The sequence below is a fragment of the Juglans microcarpa x Juglans regia genome, chromosome 1D (genome assembly GCF_004785595.1).
Source record: "Juglans microcarpa x Juglans regia isolate MS1-56 chromosome 1D, Jm3101_v1.0, whole genome shotgun sequence".
Taxonomy (NCBI): domain Eukaryota; kingdom Viridiplantae; phylum Streptophyta; class Magnoliopsida; order Fagales; family Juglandaceae; genus Juglans; species Juglans microcarpa x Juglans regia.
This window is the reverse complement of record NC_054594.1, coordinates 16,811,993-16,834,366: the sequence shown is the minus strand read 5'-3', so window position 1 is coordinate 16,834,366 and position 22,374 is coordinate 16,811,993. Positions and strand designations below refer to the sequence as shown.

Genomic DNA, 22,374 nt, shown 5'->3' with positions numbered 1-22,374 from the left:
TATGGTATGATGAGTCCAAAGAACTCAGCAAGAGGATTGCTTGATCCTCATCCTCCACCTTAATATCTATATTAGATAGGTCTAATATAATTTTATTAAAAGTATCCAAATGTTCCCCTGTTGGGGTTCCAGGAGTCATTTTAAGAGTATATAACCTAGTTTTCTTGCAAAGTCTGTTAGCTAGGGATTTTGTCATATATAGGTGTTCTAGTTTTAACCAGATACCAGCGGCAGATTCCTCACTTGCTACTTCCCTAAACACTTTATCTCCTAAAGACAAAATAAGTACACTGTGGGCCTTTTGGAGAATGTCCTTCTGGACTTCTCCCTTTCCTTCCACTTTCGAGGAAGAGCCCTTTTTTCCAAAGGTGAGAGCATCCTGTAAGCCCTGTTGGACTAACAGAGTTCTCATCTTTATTCTCCATAATCCAAAGTCATTAAGCCCTGTAAATTTCTCAACATCAAACTTCGTGGTCCCCATTTAACCTAAGCTCTTGATACCAATTGTGATACACACAAGCAGAGTCCCCCTTTTGTTCTTAGAACTCAGTAACTTCGAAGAAAGACTCGGTCAAGAAATTACAAGAATCGGAGATAAAATCATCAAGAATAACAACAACAATAAATAGATCAACAAGAAATAATAAAGAAGTAAAGAATAAGAAATACAAATAGAGATTACGTGGTTCGGCCCTAATGGCGGAACAGCCTCAGAGATCATTCTTTATTGAGCAATCTTCAAAAGCCAATGTATGTACACAAGATCAAGCTAATACTGAGCCAAATACAAGCCTCAACACAGCTTTCCTTTCTCCCTCAGTAAACCCTAGCTTCTCTCTCTCCCTCTGTACAAAGGCTCTCATCTTTTTTTCTCAAAACGGCAAAAGAAACCAATTGCTCAAATGTAAAAACAGTCCGTAACCCTAACACGGGAAAACATGTATATATATATATAAGAGATGGCTGCACGTGTCTTTGATCCAGCGGTTATTATTCGCAGAAGGCCAAAGGGTGCTCACGTGAGTAGCACATGTATTTCCTCTGCCTATCAGATAAGTGCCACTGCATATCACCAAATGTCCCAACCTTTAATAAGCTGCATATACAAATGTTAGTGTAATAAAACAGAGATGGTAAAATAGTTGACACAATATTCACAGTAAAAGTATATTTGTGGCGACTTACAAATTAGTTTATGCAATGAAAAAATTATTTTTGGCGAACTGTACTTGTCGGAAATGTTGTTTTAGAAAATTAAAAAAAAATGCACAAAACAGAATACATAAAAAATATAATACACATCCAAATTATATTCACTATGAAATTTCTGGATGGCCACACAAAGCTTAAGCTAATTGCAATTTAACATTTATATCAAACAATAATGTGAACTACTAAATAAAAAAAACACCTAAACAATAAAGAGAGTGAAATGGATAATAAAAAGTACCTTGATTTAATATCCATAGCACTACTTTGTCGTTGCAAGCATGCAATGTGGATATAGTAATACCCTCAATTAGAGACAGACAACTTCATACAACTCCACGGAAAAAAGTAACATTCTTACAACATTCTTGGAAGTTGTAAATGTTACCTTTAGAGAAAAGCACTGAGATCAAGCAACAACAACTTTAACTCAAAATCTAGATACCAAAGCTTTGGCTAGCATTTGCTGGTTAAGTTAAAAAAGAATTTAACTCAGAATTTTTAGTTATTATTAGTTATTATAATCATTTTTATTAAAATCACTGCAATTTTCTAACTAAGTTCATGAAACTAAAACTTGCTCTGTTCTACCCCTTAGTAAACAAAGCACCTTAGGAGATAATATGAAACAAAACCAGAAGTTGGAACAAAACTAGAAGTTGGCTGGCCAGGCCAGGCCAAGGACTATACTCACTAAGGACCATAAAGATAGTGCACAAAACCAGAAATTATGTTTGCAGCCATATACTAATGCCTTATTCAACTAAGTGAACATAATGAGGCTACCAATTTCACCAAGTCAAGCTGATTTTAAGAAGCAAATTGACCAATAGCCACAAGATCAGCATGTCAACCAAAATGTTGGTGACTTGGCTTCGATGTGGCTATTGTGACTTCTGATAGCCAAAATAGGGATTTAAAGAATGCACGATCTAGTATTTGATGGATATATTTCGCTTATTTAAAAACTTTTGTTGGTTCAGATGGTCCAACTGACAAAGTCGGGCTCACCCAGCCTGTGGCGGTTGACTTCAAATTTAAGATGAAACAATCACATGGAAGTCACTGACTTTGCAGTTCAAACTCAATAGTAATGCACCAATTTTCAGAAGAAGAATGATAATATATATTAACGCAGGTGCATCAGTATTGAAACAGATTCATGTCTGCTTCTTTGTAGGGTATCATGAAGTTGGAAATAGATATTGAATATCTTCAAATGACCACAAATTGTCTGAGTGCTGAATTGAGAGTGGTGTTAAAAAATACACAATAGTTTATTATGAAAGCCACAATGCCTGCATGTTGCAAAAAACTCCAATATTATAAAAAATCCAAGTTTAAGCTATGTAAAAAGGAACAATAAAAATTAACTTCAAACTTCCAACCCAAGTCATAGATTAGTGTATCTAGTTTAGTACACTAGTATTTAAGCAAAGTAGCATGTAGAAGGAATGAACTTGAATTGCTTTTCAGTAATTCTTCCAAGTTGTTTATGAAGTTGTCAATTCTCCCTTGCAAATAGACAGGGTTGTACTCAGAAGATTGAACAATGAAACAAAACCCAAAAACATGGTATATATGTCACTCGTGGGCTACATTGAACAATATACCCAAGCTGCTCATTTGTCATATATTCAAGTATAGTTAAAGAATTTTAAGAATGTATACAAAAACCAATATAAATCCATAAAGAAACTCATTTCCATTTGTTTAAAATTGTCTTCCCATAACAGGTAAGTCCATAGAATGGAAAAGGGAGGCATGTCAATCATATACATCATTCACACTAGCAGCACCTTAACACATTGTTGTATACTAGTATATACCATGACCCAATCAAAGAGATTCTTTAGACGAGTAGAGATATCTATGGACAAACACAACCATCAGGAACAAAAAAATGTTGGCCTTTTTTTTGCAAGTGATAAAATTCGTATTCATAAAGGAAATAGGCAAAGTCTGTGTACACAAAAAAAAAATATAGACCTTCAATGCCCCAAAAAAAAAAAAAAAAAAAAACCAAAAAGGAAGAGGATAAAAAGTAGCAATATTTTGGCTACTGCCCGCTGTTCAGCTCAGTTTTTGGATCTAGAATTCAAAAACCAAATACATAAAACTTCATCCCTCAAAACCAGAAAAGAAAAAAAATACTCCTACTTTCAACATCAAATAAAATCACCTCAGTTGATTGAAAAGTGGTTCTTCCACAATTTCATCAAAAGGTCTATCAAAGCTTTCAATTTGATCGAGTCCATCCCAACATCATGCTCAATTTGAAAATAAAGCAGCAAGGCAAAACCAAACCGAGAAGAAAGAGAGGTCACAAAGAAGTTAGAGGAGATAAAAACAAATTTGTTTTGCATCTAAGCCCCTTCTGCCCAGAAAGAAATGGGAAAAGGGGAAAAAATTATATCAATGAATTTTTTTTTTTGCACAAGTTGATGCATTGGTTTATGCCAACATAAATCAACTGAATCACCGTCACCTCCAACACTTGGCTGAAATCCCCTTTTGCTAGGGTCATCGAATGCATCTCATGTTCAATGAGAAGTGAGATATATAAGGTAATCGTTACAAACAAGATACTTTACAACAGATTAATTGAGCCAAATATCTCCATTTATTGAACTAATTATTATGTCATTCAATGTGTTTATAGCACAGATTAATCATTTTTTTAGCTACACACAAATAAGACACATGCACACACCACAGATTTCCACAAACAAATTATTAACTCATAGTGTTTTCAACTTTGTTAAATCCTTTAGTGGTGGGAACAGGCCAAGAGAGCCATTCAAGTCACTACTCCTCCTGCATATCAAACCCAAAAAAAAATCCATAAGCAAACAAAACCCTAGAGCTTCCAGTATAACACCAACATCATTCACACAAAAATTGAAGCAAAATCCTAACATCATGTTCATAACCCAGATCCATTAAAGTAGCAATCCAGTTCTAATTACCTCCATAAAAAACACCTCACAACTCTAAGCCACCAACACAGACAACAAAGACACACAATAATCTTCTTTATTACGCACTCTTGCAGCACAAAATAGAGAGAGAGAGAGAGAGAGAGAGAGAGAGAGACAGTGGAGGAGAGATGACCTACCGACGAGGACAAAGAGCATGGTGGTTGTGGTGGCGGAGCAGGACTGAGAAGGCGTAGAGATGAGAGAGAGACTAGGAGGTGCTCGGCGCCATGGAGTGGGTCTTGAGAGATGTAGCAGAGAGAGAAACAGAGAGAGGGAGGGCCTCGAGCTGTTGGGCTAGGCGTGGAGGAGAATGGGACTTCGACGGAGGATTGTCGATGGTGTCGAGGTGTGAGTGCTGGAGAACGGCGCCCCTAGCGGCAGTGATTTTCAGTGAAATCCGAGACAGAGAGAGGTGATGCCAGAATATTCGATGAAATGGAAATGTCCGACATGGGGCTGGGGAGAAGGAGGGGGTGGCCGTCAAGGTGAGGTGGCGGTGGTGTGGTGGGGTCGTTGGCAATTTACAACGGATATCAAAATTGTTGGAAATACTCATTTCTAGCGATTAAATATTCACCAGAAATAGTCTTCTACAATTTTTCATAAATTTTGTAAAAAGTCTATTTGTGGCATTTTTTATTCGCTGTTAATAAGCTTTATATCGCCATAAAAAGACCTATTTGCGGCAATTTTTGTATTCGTCGCAAATAAAATGCGCTACAGTCATAAATTTTATGCGCATTTTATTTGCGACGAATACGAAGCACCGTAAAAGGTATTTAAGTCGCCACAAATAAGTGAATAGTAAATTCAGGATCAGCATTTCCAATATATTACGTTGGATTTCAGCAGTGAAACAAAAATCGCCGCAAATAGTGCTTATATGCTACGATTTTTTTTGTGCCTATTTTTTTTGCAAAGATCTTAAAATCACTGGAAAAAGCCTGATTTCTTGTAGTGACTAGAGAATATGTAAAATAACAATAACAAATTAGAAAGAGAGAACCCAGTATTAAGGCACGCTGTGATGAAAACTTTCCTTAGAGTAAATTCCGCCACCTCCATATTTAAATGTGCACTAGACTTCTTGATAGTTTACTTCCAAGATACAACAACGTCGGTACCCGTTAATCTCCTTGTTAGTGCACACAAAAGGAGATCCTCGATCCCAATATAAAATAGCCAAAGTCAAAAGAATTAAAGACAAAAGGAGGATGAAGTGTTTCTCTAATTTTTGTAGAGAATGTGGTTCCTTATTTATAGAGAATGAAATGACACTTGTGAAAAGTCACAACTTAAATAAATAAAAGGTTATTTGTGAAAAGTCACAACTAAAATGAATGACCACTTGTGAGAAGTCACAACTTCTCAAATATTAGATAATACATTGAAAATGTTTCTAATTCACTAAAGGACACAACCTTTTGTGAAGTTGGCAAGTGGTTAAGGCTCCTATCCCCAATATGTATGCATTGGTTCAAGTCACAATGTCACTTTTTAATTTAAATGTTGACAACCCAACCGATACATTGAACAATGTCGACAATGATACATTATGTTTTTACTTAAAATTAAATATTTTAATTATTTTTACGTCTAAAAACCAACATTTAATTCATAAATTTATATTATTTCATCATACATGCTTTTTAAATATCCTACTTTTTAAAACTTTTTCAGATTAATTTGATACTTTAAATTCATTTTTTTCTACATCAGCATTATTCGTTAATAAATTAATAAAAAATATATATCACTTAAGTTAAGAAGATGTGGTATCACTGCCTTTAATTATTTTGAAAACAATGATTGGATTTAAGTATCATAAGAATTTAGAATATAATAATAATTGAAATGAGAAATAGATGAGAATGACAGAAATTCTGAATGATTTGGATATAAAGAATAGTCCATATTTTTAAGAAAATCACAAAATCATGAGATAGGATAAAGTTTTTGATAATTAAAAAATTCAAATATTCGGATAAAAGGATAATAATTTGAGTTTTAATTGATTTTGTATCTAACATGTAAAAGTTCAAAGTTTTTTCTTTAAGTCTTTGTGTTTAAGTGATGTTTAAAAAACATTATGAGAAATTTTGAAATGAGATGACATAAGATGATTATAATTTTACTCGTTTGTTTTCATAACTCTTCTTAATTCATCTCATCTAATCATTACAACTTTTTCAAATTCTCACACAAAATAAAATAAATAATTCAACTTTCAACTTCTATTTCAACTCATCTCATCTCATATGTGAAAACAAACAAAACCTTCAATCTCTAATGCCCACTACGGCCGCAAGAAGTAATTGATGATGGGCTAACGCTAATTATACCCATTTGAGAGTACTTGTGTAAAGGGCGTGTCCTATCACTGGTCGTGATTGTTAACCTACAAAATGCTAAGTGGGCAACGTGGTGCGCATGTGACACCTTCGATGCTTAAGTCAGTAATGAGTGAGAGATAATAATTCAAGAATACTAGGATCAGATCGATTGAAGGTTACCTATAGCCCCTATATATAGGTATGGAGAATATTTGATGAATATTATAAATTGATGAACTTTGCACAATGCTTAGACATTAGAAGACTAATCTCTAATGTATCATAATTATCTAATCACCACGTAATCCATATCCATCACATGAGGTTTACCCCTCCCTAATAAATAGGGCGGCTAGGGTCTTCATTAAGTTACACGACTCATTTGAGTCCTTCATGGGCGATGGGCCTTGGGCTCCCAGTTTGGGCCATATCAATATTAATTCTCATTGCATATAATTTTTTCTCGATTTTCTTTATGACTTTATTTATAATTGCTGTCATGACATACTAATAACTATTAAATAAATTTTTCTCGATTTTCTTTATGACTTTATCTTTATTGCTGTCATGAAAGCGTCCTTATATACGCATTCATTATCTTGGAAAGATATTGATAATTAACTTGTCGCTCAATTAGTATGCCCTTTTCTTGCATGCATGCATTAACAAGATCAGCGAGAATGAAGTCGTAGATTCTAACCAGGGAGATGCCCGGATTTAAAGCGTTGATTCCGCTTATGATCATGATCATAACATGGATGGATATAGCCAAATACTTCGACTAATGGCTTACTTTTTCAAATTTAGAAACATTGAGATCAAACTGATTTTACAAGTACAGAAATGAAGACAATTAATACCTCCAACTTATTTTAAGTTCCCAATATTAATGGAACATTGACAGTTAGTGCAAATTATGAACAATTAAAACGTGCATGCAAGTGCTCCACGTTCTTAGTACTGCATCATGACATCCGAGACTATAATTTAATTACCAAAACCCAAAGCAGCAGCAGCTTAAAGACCAATTCACTTTCCCACATTGCTTCCTAATCTCACCGGCGGTGCCTGTGAGGACCTTGATCGCTCCCATCCTCTTCATCGACTGTGCAAATTCTGTGAAGAAATCTGTTTGGCTAACCAACTCCTTGACAGTGTTTCGGGCTTGCTTGCTGGTCAGAAGCGCCGCGTCGGATTGGAACAGACCCTTATTCTGCAGAAGGATTGCGTAGTAGCTGCTGCCAAATTTCTGGGAGCTACCTTGGTCCATTTCCACTGTTGTTATTGCGTCTGTGGGGCTCGGGCATTTTTTCTTTAAGAACTCGGCGTAGGTTGGGTTCAAAGACGGATCTTGATCGCCTCTTCTAGTGAAGTTGTAGAGCCTGTTGGTGAAACCAATGCAGTGACCAATTCCAATGGTGTGACCACCTGTGTACATTTATTTAAACATGCTTTGCGTTAATTAATGAAACTGTAAGAAAGCACAGCGGAAAAATACCTCAAGCTCAGCTTATAAAATTGCTCCACAAATTTCTCCAGATTGATGAATCTCCAACGTTTCCTCTTAGTGGTGAAGTGTACAACATAGTATAAAACTAGAGTAACACTTAACAAATTCACAGCCTAAATATCTTATCAAGAGAGAACAAAAAAGAGTAAGAGTTTTTGTGTATTTCAGATGGTTCCAAAAACCAATTACACACGGCTGGCCTTAAAGGCCAGCCTTCAATTGCCATATTAATGGCAGTAACGCATGGCTACTGCAGTTAAGGAGGGGGTCAGCCCCACGTGGGTGCCCCTCCATCTAACATCTCCCACTCGCACAAAGTGGTCATGACCCTAGGTCTGCATCTCTCTAATGTTCTCAATCTTGTTCATACAAGTAAATAGGCCATGCGACCACCAAGCACATCTGTTGAAAGGTGGGAGTACATACACCAAATCTCTCCTAGAGAAGACCAGCATAGTAATATCCCTAAAGTGTCTGCTCATGTCCTAGACTCATTCGATCGCATCAAAATCAAGCATTTTCGAACCCTCTTGAGTTAAAAAACTTAGAACAATGCTTGACTACCTCCAAATCATTTCAATGTGTTCACAACCTTTAGCCACTACCAAGATGTGGCGTCTTTGTTTGATGTCAGCAAATACTATCGAAGATACGATATCGAAGAGTCTTCCCTTTGCACTCATATCACTCAATTTTGATCGAATTGCTTTCTCAGCAATGCTTCTTTAGACCGTATCAATCATGGCCATAGACAACATGCCAAAGTAGCAGAAATCACAACCTCCATCTCGTGACATAGTCAAAAGTAAAGGACATTTAAAAAATGAGACTCACACAGTGAGAAAGAGGGAAACATTTTACTCACTTACTCATATAGTCGTATAAACACATATAGTATGAAACACATGCTATGGTAGATTTCTCTTTCTTAAAGAGCATATATCTATATCAACACCGTACAGATCTTAGTCTAGGCACTTTTTAAGCGTCTAACCTGAGGTCCTCTATTTGCATGCCTCCAAGGCGTCAAAAAGGAACTCGCATCTGGCTAACTACAGGCTACATGGATGGTGGGTAACCCATGCATAGTCCTCTCAATGGACCTCATCTTAGCTCCCACTAAGGCGACATATGTTTGTGTGAGTGAGCCGATCTAAGCCTGTTGACATATCTTGTGTGTATTAAAAAAACAATACGATAAAGACAAGAACTGAATCATATTGCATTAATATCCTAAAGGAAATGTTACATCTCAATGTCATTTGAAACACAAATTACATTTACAGTCTGCGCAGTCCTAGATTCCTAACACGATCCTCAAAGACATCTCTTGCTATAGGCATCGTTAAGGGATCAACAACCATGTGACTCGTAGAAAGGTGTTTCAGAACCACTTCCTTTTGCGCTACCATGTCTCTGATGTAGTGGTATCTGATATCTATGCGTTTGGTTCTTCCATGATACTTTGAGTCCTTAGCATATGCGAGAGCTGCCATGCTATTGTAGAATATCATCACCGGATCTGAAGTATCCGTCCCAATGTCTAAATGCTTGAGGAATCTCCATAACCAAACAACTTCTTGAACTGCTGCAGAACAAGCTATGTATTTTGCCTCCATGGTGGATAAAGCTATACAAGGTTGTTTCTTGCTGCTCTATGTAATGGCGCATTTGTTGAGCAGAAAGACATACCCAATGGTTGATTTACGCTCATCTAGGTCACTGCCCCAATCGGCATCACTGTAACCTCTTAGCTGCAAATCTGAACCCTGATAGCACAACACATAGTTTACAGTTTCCTTGAGATATCGCATAATCCTCTTGACTGCTTTCCAGTGAGCCAGTCTGGGGTTAGATTGGAATCTACTCACTAAGGCAACTGCATAGCGTATATGTCAGGCCGAGTACACATCATTGCATACATCAGACTACCCACAACATTAGCATAAGGGACACGGGCCATCTTTTCCTTTTCTCTTTGAGTCTTAGGACATAACTCTTTAGACAAGTTCTCGCTTCTTGCAACAAGGGTGTCAATGGGTTTACATCCATTCATTAGGAAGCGCTCGAGGACTTTCTTTATGTAAGTCTGTTGGGACAAACGCAAAAGTCTCTTTGAGCGATCTCTGTAGATTTTAACTCCCAGAATGTATTCTGCCTCACCCATATCATTTATCTCAAAATTGAAGGATAACCACTCTTTTGTGGCGACTATCAACCCTTTATCATTTCCAGCTAGTAGTATGTCGTCAACATACAATGACAAGACAATAAAACTCTTTTTACATCTTTTGACATAGACACAATGATCATCTGTGTTCATCGTAAACCCATTCGAGAGAATGGCTCGATGGAATCTGAGGTACCATTGTCTAGATGGTTGCTTTAAGCCATATATAGATCGTTTGAGCTTGCACACTTTGCGCTCTTGACCTTTGACCACAAAACCCGTTGGTTGATCCATATAGATCTCCTTATCTAGTTCTCCATTGAGAAATATTGACTTAATATCCATCTGGTAGAGTTTCAAATCCATGTTTGCTGCTATAGCTAGAATCAGGTGAATTGAGGCAAATCTCACCACTATTGAAAATGTTTCTTCATAGTCTATACCCTCCTATTGGGTATATCCTTTCTCTACCAAGCGAGCTTTGTAATTATCTATTGATCCATCCGACTTGCATTTGACCTTAAGAACCCATTTGTTCCCAATAGTCTTACACCCTGTCGGTAGATCAACCAAATCTCAGACCTAATTAGTCTTCATAGACTCAATCTCATCATTAAGAGCTTTCATCCACTCATCTTTAGTAGAAGATGAGAGAGCCTCATGAATTGTCCTAGGCTCGTCATCATAATGCGGAGTTACCATAAAAGCTTCTCTTTCAATCTCAAAATGACGACAGAGAATACTTTCACTTGTGCTTCTACGCAGCTGAGGTTGTTTGATTGATTGACAAGTGGTGTGCTCCCACTCAAATTCAAATCCTTTTTATAATTTGTAGGAACTTGAAGAATTTCTTCCTCATTCTCAACTAAATTCCTTGTAGCACTTTCCTCTTGTTCTACAATCTCATGAAGTTCTAAACTCCTATCAACCTCACCTCTACTTGGAAACTATTATAAAACGTGGTTGAGCCGTATTCACTATTATCACCCATGGTTGGGTCGTATCCACTATTATCACCCGTGGTTGGGCCATATCCACTATTATCATCCATGGTTAGGCCGTAACGAAAACCAAACAGAACATCATAATCAGACTTAATCAAAATACAGAATCAGAATCTTATACCAAGGTTTTCAAATGCCACAACATATCCAAATAGAGTACTGAACAAATTCAGATCTTTTCACATATTCAAAAACAGTCTCATAACATTTTCGCATCACATGCACAAATTTTGTAAATTTCATATTCGCTCTTTTTCAATAGTTCAGAAACAGGATGCACAAAATCAGCTCATGTCTACACCAGTCATGAGAGAAAATATTTTCTCTTATACACCTTTCATGCATATGCAGAACACATATTTGAGGTTGTTTTCAGACTTCTTTTCAAAACAACATGCGTATTTTTAAAATCAACCTCGTTTCATTTTCTTTTTATGGAAAGTCTAGTATAGGAACCTCGCTTACCTAGATTTCTTAGTTTTTCAAAATTTTTATCAACAATGCCGAACAAATATTAATCGTCACATATAAAATAATCACGTAATTCCCGTAAATTTCAATCGAACACATATTTCAATATTTCCGCCTAAGATGCTAAAATAACCTATTTTAATTCCTCATACACCTAAATTATCAATCCCTAAAAATATCATCACTTCCCAATTTCCTCAATATCCAACTTAATCTCACTAAAGTATTAAATTCTAACTCACTTACTATTGTAATCAAACTATAAAAATTTAATACTAGATAATATAATTATACCAAAATATTTTAAATTAAACAACATCTTTTATTTATTAAACTAGATCATATCAAAATTAAATTGTTTAAAGATAAAATTACATCATTATCGTTTACTTTTGAAAGAAATCTTTACTTAATAAAATTTTAAATTACTTAAATGATTTCTATAAACATAAATAAAAATAAAGTCCACTAATACATATTAAAAGTTTAAAACACACTAACACAGCTTGTAACTCAAAGGGTAATAATGTAATTTCACCTTAAAATATTTTATGCATGACCAACTTTACGGTAAGCTTCTGTAAAACTTTGTTATTTGAAAACATGTTCATGTTACGTGAAACAATAGTTTGCGAGGCAGAGGCTCACTGAGAGGAATGGAGCTGCGATGGAGTTGGGTGTGGGGTATGTTGTGAACTTACCGAGAGCGAGTATTGGCTTGGGGTGGCTGAGATGCCTGATCGGTACTTTTTGTGCAGGTGGCGAAATCTGGGTGGGGCTGGTGCCGTGGGGTGGTTGAGCTGTTGCTCACGGTGGGGGAAACATACTTCCTCTATTTTGGTGTGGTACAAATAGAGCACCGTTTGTAGTATTTTATGGTAGCTGGACGACAGGGGTGACCAGCATTTGCGGAGTGACTACGAGGGTGCGTTACGATGAGCGTTGGTTGTGCATGGAGGAGATGGATAAAACCGTTCCTTTATGGTGCGCACGGGTTGAGTTGCAGCGTCTTCACGGAGGAGGACAATGGGTCTAACGGCTTGATGTCGAGTGTTTAGGGGGGTGAAGTGTGTCAGAAGGAGTTAGGGTGGTGGTGGTTGGCGACACACTAGGAGGGCTGTGGTGCAACGTTGGACAAGGGATGACGTGGATGTGTATTCTCTCGGTCTGCAGCGGCTTCCCTGTGGTGGTGGGGTTTGACAGCGGCATGAGGCTTCTTGGTTGGAGATTGGCTTGCTGAAACTTATTGGGGAGGTGCGGCAAGGTAGGTTTGGGAAGTAGCTTACGGCAGTATAAGGCTTGGTCGTGTGTATCTCCAGAAAAGAACGTATTTGTTCATGTATATATAAGCTAAGTGGTAGGAAAAAAAACCCTAGCAAAGGAGAGATGTACATGCATGGGAGTTATAACTATAAATAGAAAACTGCAACCCTAGAGAAAAATAAAGGAAGAGAAAAAGAAATGCAAATGTGAATACACATCTATTATTTGCGCGCACTCTTGCAGTGAAAGTCGTGGGGATAGAGACATGCATGCCATGGACGCAAATAAAAACCCTAGGGAAGAAAAAAGAAAGAAAACATGCATGGCATGGGACTGAAAATGGCTTCTCAAGAGTTTGGGCTTTTTGGGCTCATTTCAGGATACATGGGCCCACTTATTGATAATTAATAAATGGGCACTGTCTCACATTCTAAACTAGCCTTCGTTTCACAATTTGTCGGGTCGAAAATCCAAAAATAAATCCCACTTGATCCATAAAAAATATTAACTGAATTTAACCTGGTTATCAAGCCCAATAAAAATCCATATTCCATCAATACATATTTTGGGCCCATAACCTATTCCCAAAAATTACTTGTTAAAATCCAAGTGGGCTTTTCTTCCATATAAAAAAATTCAGACATGAATTTCGTGCTGGGCCTGGGTGTTACACTGCATGAGTGTGTTTTTGCTCCCTATTTCCCTATGCAAGAAGCTAAATTATTTATTTGCTAACTTCTAGTTGGGCCACCAAGACTCTTAACACAAAATCCATTGGAAAAGTTGGCACTTATTGAGCTGTGGCAAAATGGAAGGAGGCATGGGGTTCAGGGATTTGCATTGTTTCAATCTAGCTTTATTGGCAAAACAAGCATGGAGACTGCTATAGTCTTATACATCCTTACCAAGCAAGATCATTCAGGCCAAATATTTCTGAAACTCCTCATTTTTACATGCCCAATTGGGCTCTAGACCTTCTTATTTTGGGAGAAGTGTATATCACTCTCTTTCCTTGCTTAAGGAAGGCATTATTTGGAAGTTTGGAAGGTGGGTGATGGACATCAAATTAGTGTTTGGTATGACAAATGGCTACCTCGAAACTATTCTTCCAAGGTGCGATCCCCTATCTCTATTTTGGATAGCCATGCAAAAGTTGCTGAACTTATTGACCAAGAGAAGGGTTGGTGGAATTTGGAACTTCGTCACTCAATTTTCAATGAGGCAGACTTTCAAGCTATTGTTACCTTTCGTGTGAGCTTGATGGCACAATCAGATAAGGTGATATGGAGAGGTACTTCCATAGGTATATTCTCAGTCATAAGTGCCTATCACTTATAAAAGCAACTTCTAGTTTGGTTCAATGGAGGCACATCATGGCAAGGGCATCATGGGGCTATATGGAAAACCTTTTGGTCTTTACAAACAACAAATGCAGTTAAGGTTTTTCTATGGTGAGCCTGCACTGATGCATTACCTACAAAGCAAAACCTGTTTTATAGAAGAATTGTGGATGATCCCTTATGTCCAATTTAGAAACTTGAAGTGGAAACCCTGGGTCATATACTGTGGTCATGTCCCTCTGCTAGTGATGTCTAGTTGTTGGGAGATAGACCTTTCCAGAATGCCTCCATTATCTCTAATAATTTTACTAGAGTCTTTGAAAACATGTGCGGTAGATTGGGGCCACAAAACTTGGTTTTGTTTGCCATCCTCTCAAGGATACTTTGGTTTCAAAGGAATTCTTTTCGTCATGAGGGGAGTTTTTTGTCAACACATTTTGTCTATCAGCAAGCAGTGCAAGCTCAAGCAGATTTTTTTGAACCCATGATACCCTCTCCCACACCACCCCTCTCCTCATTCCTTACAATGGCAAGCTCCTGTTGGCAATTGGTTCAAAGTCAATTGGGATGTGGCTGTTCAATCTGGATTGAATAAGATTGGTGTAGGGGTTGTTATTAGAGATTTTGGTGGTAATGTAATAGCTAGTCTAATGAAACCATTGCACTACTGTGTAGATCCCTCCATAGTAGAAGCACGTGATTTGTTTGAGGCTGCAAAGTTTTGTAAGGAAGTTGATCTACATTCATTGACTTTTTAAGGTGATTCCAAAGTGGTGGTTCAAACTGCTTCCTCACAGGTGATCCATGAAGGTAAACTAAGTGGCATCATCAAGATTTTCGGTGCTTAATGGTGACATCCTAGTGGCAAATTCAACACGTCAAAAGAGAGCTTAACTATGTTGCACATACACTAGCTAAGCAGGCTCTATTAGGCAACAATAAATTAATTGATTTAGATTGTATTGCCCTATATATTACTTCACTTGTAATGGTTGATAGCCATAAACTTCCTTAATGAATGCATCTACTATCTTTATACCTCAAATAAAAAAATAAAAAAACAATTCTACTCACGCTATATATTTAACAAACAATCTTATGAACAAAATAAGCTTTTTATGTAGAACGTTTTAGAATAACAATCAAATCAACAGCAACCACCCTCTCTCTCTAGTAAAAAATCAAAGGCTCTAGATCTGATTTTCACCAGAAGGGGAGGAGGCATCGGCTTCCTTCTCCTCCTCCCTCTCCTTCTCTCTTACCTCCATTCACCCACCTTGTCTATCAAGGTTTCTTTTGCTTAGTTTTATTTTGCTTTTTTCAAAGCCGAAAAAGAAAGATCTACAACTTTCTAGAAACTTTTGAGAGACACGCGGCACAAACAGATTCATACCTCGAAAATTATTCGGAACAAAAGTGGCGGTTTTGTAAAAATCATCGTGCATGGTTCTCATCCACCACCCATTCCGGCAGCTCTTCTCGACACATGAGCAAATCACCTGAATCGCCACCCCCAGACCTTTGAGATCTGACATTTGTGGCCTAAAATAGACAAGTGTGTTTCCTTCACAGGCCGTCCCAAATTCTGAAGTTTATTGGAGTTGGTCCAAATTAAAATCCGTCCTTTTTTGCATCTATCTTACTCATTTTCTTTTTGGTTTCCTTATTGTTAATTAAAATAAAAAAAGAGTTTGTCTCTCAGCCATTTGTCTGTAGAGGTTAAGTTATCTCTTTCTATGAAGGGGGAAGTTGAGTCTCTATTTAGGCAGAGAGTGTTGTCTGTAGAGAGTATCAGTAATAGTGAAGACCAGACTAGTCACAAAAAGAAATAGTGTATTGGTGGAGCTCCAAATGCTTTATTTTGGTTTATGATGTCATGTTTAATAAGAGGACATCTCAAAATGTATCTGGTCATAGATGTAAGTTTCTTTGATGAATGAATAATGATAATTTTTCTTAAAAAAAAATAATCTTATGAAGGAACTATTAGGTAAACAATGAATTTTCTGATTTCAAAAAATTAAAATAAAAAATAAAATAAAATTATCAGTTTTAAACTTTAATTTTCACCGGTACTTCTACTGTTTCTTTATGTGGTATTTTACTTTTCTTCCTTTTATTCATTAATTGCTCCTTACAATTCCCATTTCAATCTATCGACAGAATATATCTTCGGCTCTTTAAATTGAAAAAGTCCAGAAATGAGTAAGTACTAGAAAGCATAAAAAAAATCTAAGATTGATGTGACCGGTCCATAAAGTATGGCATCTCGGACTTTATTTTCATAGGAAAGTAATAGATGTTTTCCTCAGTTTAGAGTCAAAAGAACATGAAAGCCGTTGATGTTTTCATCTGTTGTTCAAAGCAAGCCAAAGTGTCCTGATGCATCTATATATATGGATTTAGGATAAGAAAAATAATTTATACACAACATTTCTTTACTTTATAAAAATAATTTTATTTTAAAATATGTTGTGTGTATCAATACTCTTAAGATGAGGAGGATAATGAGGATCCAGTCTGAAATTTGCAGTGAAGCGTATTGAGAGATGTTGATGGGCCAGACAGAGGGTCTCCACAAAATCCTTAAGAAATAAATGCGTAAGATTTTCTTCCTCCGTTTGGCATATTGGGAATGTTTGCAGGGGATGTTGGGATGATTGATTATTTGATAAGAGAAATGTTGACTGCATATACTGATTTGAAAGAAAAATTTACTGATGAACGGTGAATCCATTTTGGTATATCATGTGCACATGTTTGAGAAATTATATTGCGAGAAAGGGATTTTAAGAATTTCTGGAATAGAATAAAGGCTAATTGAGACGCAGCAATAGATTCAAAAAATCTGAAAATGGGGATTGGATCTATTATTAGAGATAGTGATGATTTGAGCTTTCAATGATAAAGACGAGGAATGTTGATCAGGTTATTTAGGATATAGAGAATGGAATTCGGTGGATCACCAACTTGCAAAGATTGGACTACATCATGAAGAGGAACAGATTTTAATATAAGCAGCTAGCTCCGAAGACACAGCTTGTATTTCATAATTCAATTCTTTAATTCAAAATTGAATTTTGACTAAACTACCCTTCAAATATATAAAATAGCAAAACATTTTAAAGGATAAAATTGTCATTGAGCCAAAAGGTGAAATCTCACAACTTGGTCACTTTGGCGCCCAGAGTTCCCTTTTCTTCTCTCTCGCCTACTCTCTCTCTCTCTCTCTGGACAGAATCCCAATTACACAGTCAGCAAAATCACCACAAAATTAGCATCATTTTAGGACATTAGTCATCAAATTGTAATTTTAGTTACCATAGATAGCCTAGACCTTGTATCTATTTATTTTGCATATTCTTCTATTGTAAATAGTAAGTTTTAGAAATACAAGATTACAATTTTGACTTCATTTTCCTTCAAATGCTAATAAAAGTACTTTTATATTTAATCGCAATTTTTGTGATAAATGGGATGGTTATCATACTTTTTCAATTTGTAGTGTGCATTACTTTCTCACAATAGTTGATGATTTTTCTCTCAACACCTGGATCTATCTCATGCAATATAAATCTTAAGCTTATACTCATTTCATACATTTTTTTGCACTTATCCAAAATTAGTTCAACACCATGATTAAAATAACAAGAGCTCATAATGGACAAGAATTTATTTCTCACAAATTTCAAAATTATCTCCATGACCACGGCATCATTCACGAACGTACTTGTGTTGAAACTCCATAACAAAATGGTGTTAGGGAGCGCAACAATCAGCACCTCCTGAATGTCGCCCGTAGTCTCTGTTTCTAGCACACTTACCCTTACAATTTTGGGGTGAATGTGTTCTCACCACGGCTTATCCCATTAACCGCACCCTGTGCCGTATTCTCCAAAATAAATCCCCTTTTGAACTTCTCTTTGATACAACGCCAAGCTACGCTCACTTACGCTTGTTCGGGTGTCTTTGTTATGCTCAAATCCTCCATGCTTCCAGCGATAAATTTTCTCCTCGTGCATCTAAATGTGTCTTTCTTGGATATCCCGATACTCATAAAGCATACAAGCTTTACAACCTTGATACCCAAGTCATCTTCTATTCCCTTGATGTCACTTTTCATGAACAAAAATTTCCTTTTCTGGACACTCTAGCTCTTCGCGATACATCTCTTTCCATTTTTCCTCTTCCTATCCCTAAGCCCATATTACCACCATCTTCTCCTCCTCCGTCCGTTCATAATCCCGACCCACCTCCTCTTCAGCCATCTTCCCTCTCTCTTCACCCTCGTCACACCACTACTCGACCAGCATATCTTTAGGATTACGTTTCTCAACCATACATACGTAGTCCACTGCATCCTCACCGGTTGCCTCAGCTTTAGGTATTGCTCACTCTTTATATGATTTTCTTTCCTATTCTCGCTTTTCACCTTCTTACCTTGCTTTTTTTAACTGCTCCCACCACATCTGTTGAACCTTCATGTTATTCTACTACCATTCACCACTCTCATTGGCATGAGGCAATGTCCACTGAGACTCGTGCATTAGAGGATAATTCCACTTGGACTCTTGAGCCACTTCCTCTTGGTAAGAAACCCATTGGTTGTCAATGGGTTTCCAAAACCAAGCTCAAGGCCAACAGTTCTATCGACATATACAAAGCTCAACATGTTTCAAAGAGTTATACTCAAGTTGAAGGCCTTGACTATCATGAGACATTTGCTTCGATTGCCAAATGACCATTGTCTCTGCTTACTAGTAGTCACTGCCACAAAAAATTAGATTATTCATCAACTCGACATCAACAATACTTTTCTGGATGACAATCTTGATGAAAAAGTATACATGACCACACCAGCTGGATATTTCCCTAAGGGGAGACTCGTGTCTGTCGGCTCCAAAAATCTCTATATGGCCTCAAGCAAGCCTCCCACAACTGGTTTTTTAAACTAACCACTATGCTTCTTGATGCAGATTTTCATCAATCTCAAGCAGATTATTCTTTATTTACTCTTGTCACCCACACCAGCATCACTCTTGTTCTTGTTTATGTTGATGAAATCTTGGTTGCTAGCAACGACATCTCTCAGATCGAGATTTTCAAGAGCATTCTCTCTACACACTTCAAAACAAAAGATCTTGATTCCCTCAAATATTTTCTTAGTCTCGAAGTTGCTCGTTCCTAGAAAGGCATCTTCCTCAACAACACAAGTATACACTTGATATCCTGTCTGATAGCAGCGAACTTGGTGCTCGGATCGCTCACTTTCCCATGGAACAAAACTTGAAGCTCACATATCATGATGTCACTCTCCTCACCGACCCTTGTGCCTATCGATGACTAGTTGGGCCTCTCATCTACCTAACTATTACACGTACTGACCTTGTATTTGCAATGAATATTCTCAGTCAGTTCATGCATGCTCCTCGTGTTCCTCACATGCAAGCTATCACCCGTGTTCTTCGCTATCTCAAAGGCAGTGTAGGTCAAGACATTTTTTTCTCTTCATCTAGCAATTTGCATGTTACTACTAACACGGATTCAGATTGGGCCAGCTGCCCCACCACCCATCAGTTCACCACAGATTACTTCATTCAGCTTAGCATGAGCCCCATTTCTTGGTGAACAAAAAATCAGACGACAGTGGCACTTTCCTCTGCTGAAGCTGAATATCGCGCCTTGGCCGTCACCACTTATAAACTGACCTGGTTAAAACAACTCCTCACTAATCTTGATGTTTCTCATTTTGAGCCTATCAGTCTCTATTGTGACAATCAATCTGCTCTCCACATTGCTCACAATCCTATCTTCCATGAGCGCACCAAACATATTGAGATTGATTGCCACATTGTTTGCGATAAATTTCGGCCAGGACTCCTTACAACCATTCACACTTCCTCTCATAAGCATGTTACCGACATCTTCACCAAAACATTGGGACGAAAACTTTCTCATCATTTTTTATGCAAGTTAGGCATTACAAATCTTCATGCACCAACTTGAGGGAGAGTATCGACAAAATCCCAATTACAAAAAATCAGCAAAATCACCACAAAATTAGCATCCTCTTGATTTTAGGACATTAGTCATCAAATTGTAATTATTTCCGTACCTGATCAGTTACCATAGACAGCTTAGACCTTATATCTATTTATTTTGCATATTCTTCGATTGTAAAAAGTAAGTTTTAGAAATACAAGATTACAATTTTGACACTCTCTCTCCCTCCTATGCTTCTCCTCTGCAGTTTTATTTTTTCAGATATAGCCGACCACTGTACAACCGTCTACCATCTTGTATGAAAGTATGTACTTGTAAGTTTTTTTTTTTTTTTCAAAAAAAAGAAAGGAGAGGCCAATTGATCAAGTTAATGTAAAATCTGGGTTGTAATAAAAAATGTAAAATCTGGGTTAGGCTCATGCAAAATCTGAGTTGGCCTGGCTCATGCACTTGTAAATTGTTTCTTTTTTCATTTAGTAAGATCATTCAGACCAAGGTGAAATTTCTTTATTTCTGATTGTATTTTTGGTTCTAGTTCTGTTTTTAGTTTGGGGATTTGTTTTTAAATTTTAATGGGTGAAATTTTGATTCTTGTTAGGTATGTAATGGCTTCAAAATGAAAATTATGCCCGGTTGGTGAATGAAGTGCACGGTAGTTAATGCAAATTAGAAGAGAATTGTTTATGTGTTTAAATCCCATATGGTTTGTAAGACTATTGTTGGTATGGGTCTACGCTTAGTTCTTTATGCCTCCACAAATTTCTTCTTCCTTGTCAATATAGTCTTTGTTTGGTCCCCTTGTTTTTGTACCTTCCCGCTGACTTTTATGTTCTCGTGTTTTAGGGGTTTGCCTCCATTTACAATTTCGTGATCTTCATCTCTCTTATGGTACGTTTTCTGCATTTTTTCGTGTTATATCTATCTTGTTGATTTCTTCGTATTGGCTTCTCCTCTGCTCTGCTTTGTTTTAGCTTGATATTTGTTTGGTTTTTTTCTGTATATTTCCCTTTTTATCTTCCTGTTGAGTAGTCCATAATTTTATTACTTCTAGTTGTGTCATTTTATCTTCCTATTGAACTCGGATGACGCCATTTGCGTTATTATGCAAGTAAAGCAGATTTATGTATTTAGATTTGTAAAGGTTCCTCAGAATCGTAGTTGAAGGTGCAGTTGGTAATGTTTGCATTTGCAACATGCAGAAGGGAGGTATAGAGTTGTATGTTTAGCTATTAGGCGCGCTTGCTGACTTTCCAGATTGTTGAATGATGGGTGTTTGTTATCAGCTAATCAATTTATCTTCACTTTGCAGTTCTGAATTTGGCTTATAGATTATAATCAATGTACTCAGCATACGCTTTTCAATTTTCATGCCATGATGCTGGTCATCCAAGACATTGGCAAACTAGTTTTCGTGTGCCTTCAGTATTGGCTCACAAATTTCAATTTTCAACTTTTATCTCATCTTATTTCATTTATGTAACTAAGCGAGACATGTCTCAACTCCTGCTCCTTTTGTTCCAAAAGAACACTCAAAACATCACTACCAATTACATTTAACCTAGGAGAAGATAGTTTAAAGTAGTCTAGAAGATGCTGATCACTATTGGCAAAAGAATCATTACTGGAGGGTTATTTGTTGCCATAACGTGACTAGAGGAGTGTTTCAGGTATGGATTTTCTCCGGGGAGACGTGAATTGAAATGAAATTATGTCCATTTCTTGTTTCAAGTTATTTGCACCCCAACTGTAACTCCCCAGTCTCGAATAGGTCAGAAAGTTACTTCTTGTTACTTAAAATCATATCTCACAATACAAATAAAAGTTTAGACAACTCTATAAAGATAATTTCATCTATTTTCATCAACTATACATATATATTCCTCCACAAGGTTAGCAATGAAATGATCTAACAAATAAATTAATAACTCCTCAAAGTCTTAATAAACGTGTCAACATCTCAATAAACTAAATCAACAGAATAAATCAAATCTACTAAATAACAATCTCCAGTAATCTTAGTACTTATCCCCTACACTCAACAATCTTGTCCTTGTATCTTATTCTAGATCCTTAGCTAAAACATTCACAAC

The 22,374-nt window shown here is 36.9% G+C and overlaps 1 long non-coding RNA gene across 1 annotated transcript; it reads right to left on the bottom strand.

Moving 5' to 3' along the window:
- Positions 1-709: 709 nt before the first annotated feature.
- On the bottom strand, positions 710-18,949 carry LOC121248565. Its single transcript, XR_005937479.1, has 3 exons — positions 18,936-18,949; positions 18,746-18,750; positions 710-845 (listed from the first exon to the last, which is right to left on the bottom strand). It is a non-coding gene; the product is annotated as an uncharacterized LOC121248565 (long non-coding RNA).
- Between the last annotated feature and the right edge of the window lie 3,425 nt (positions 18,950-22,374).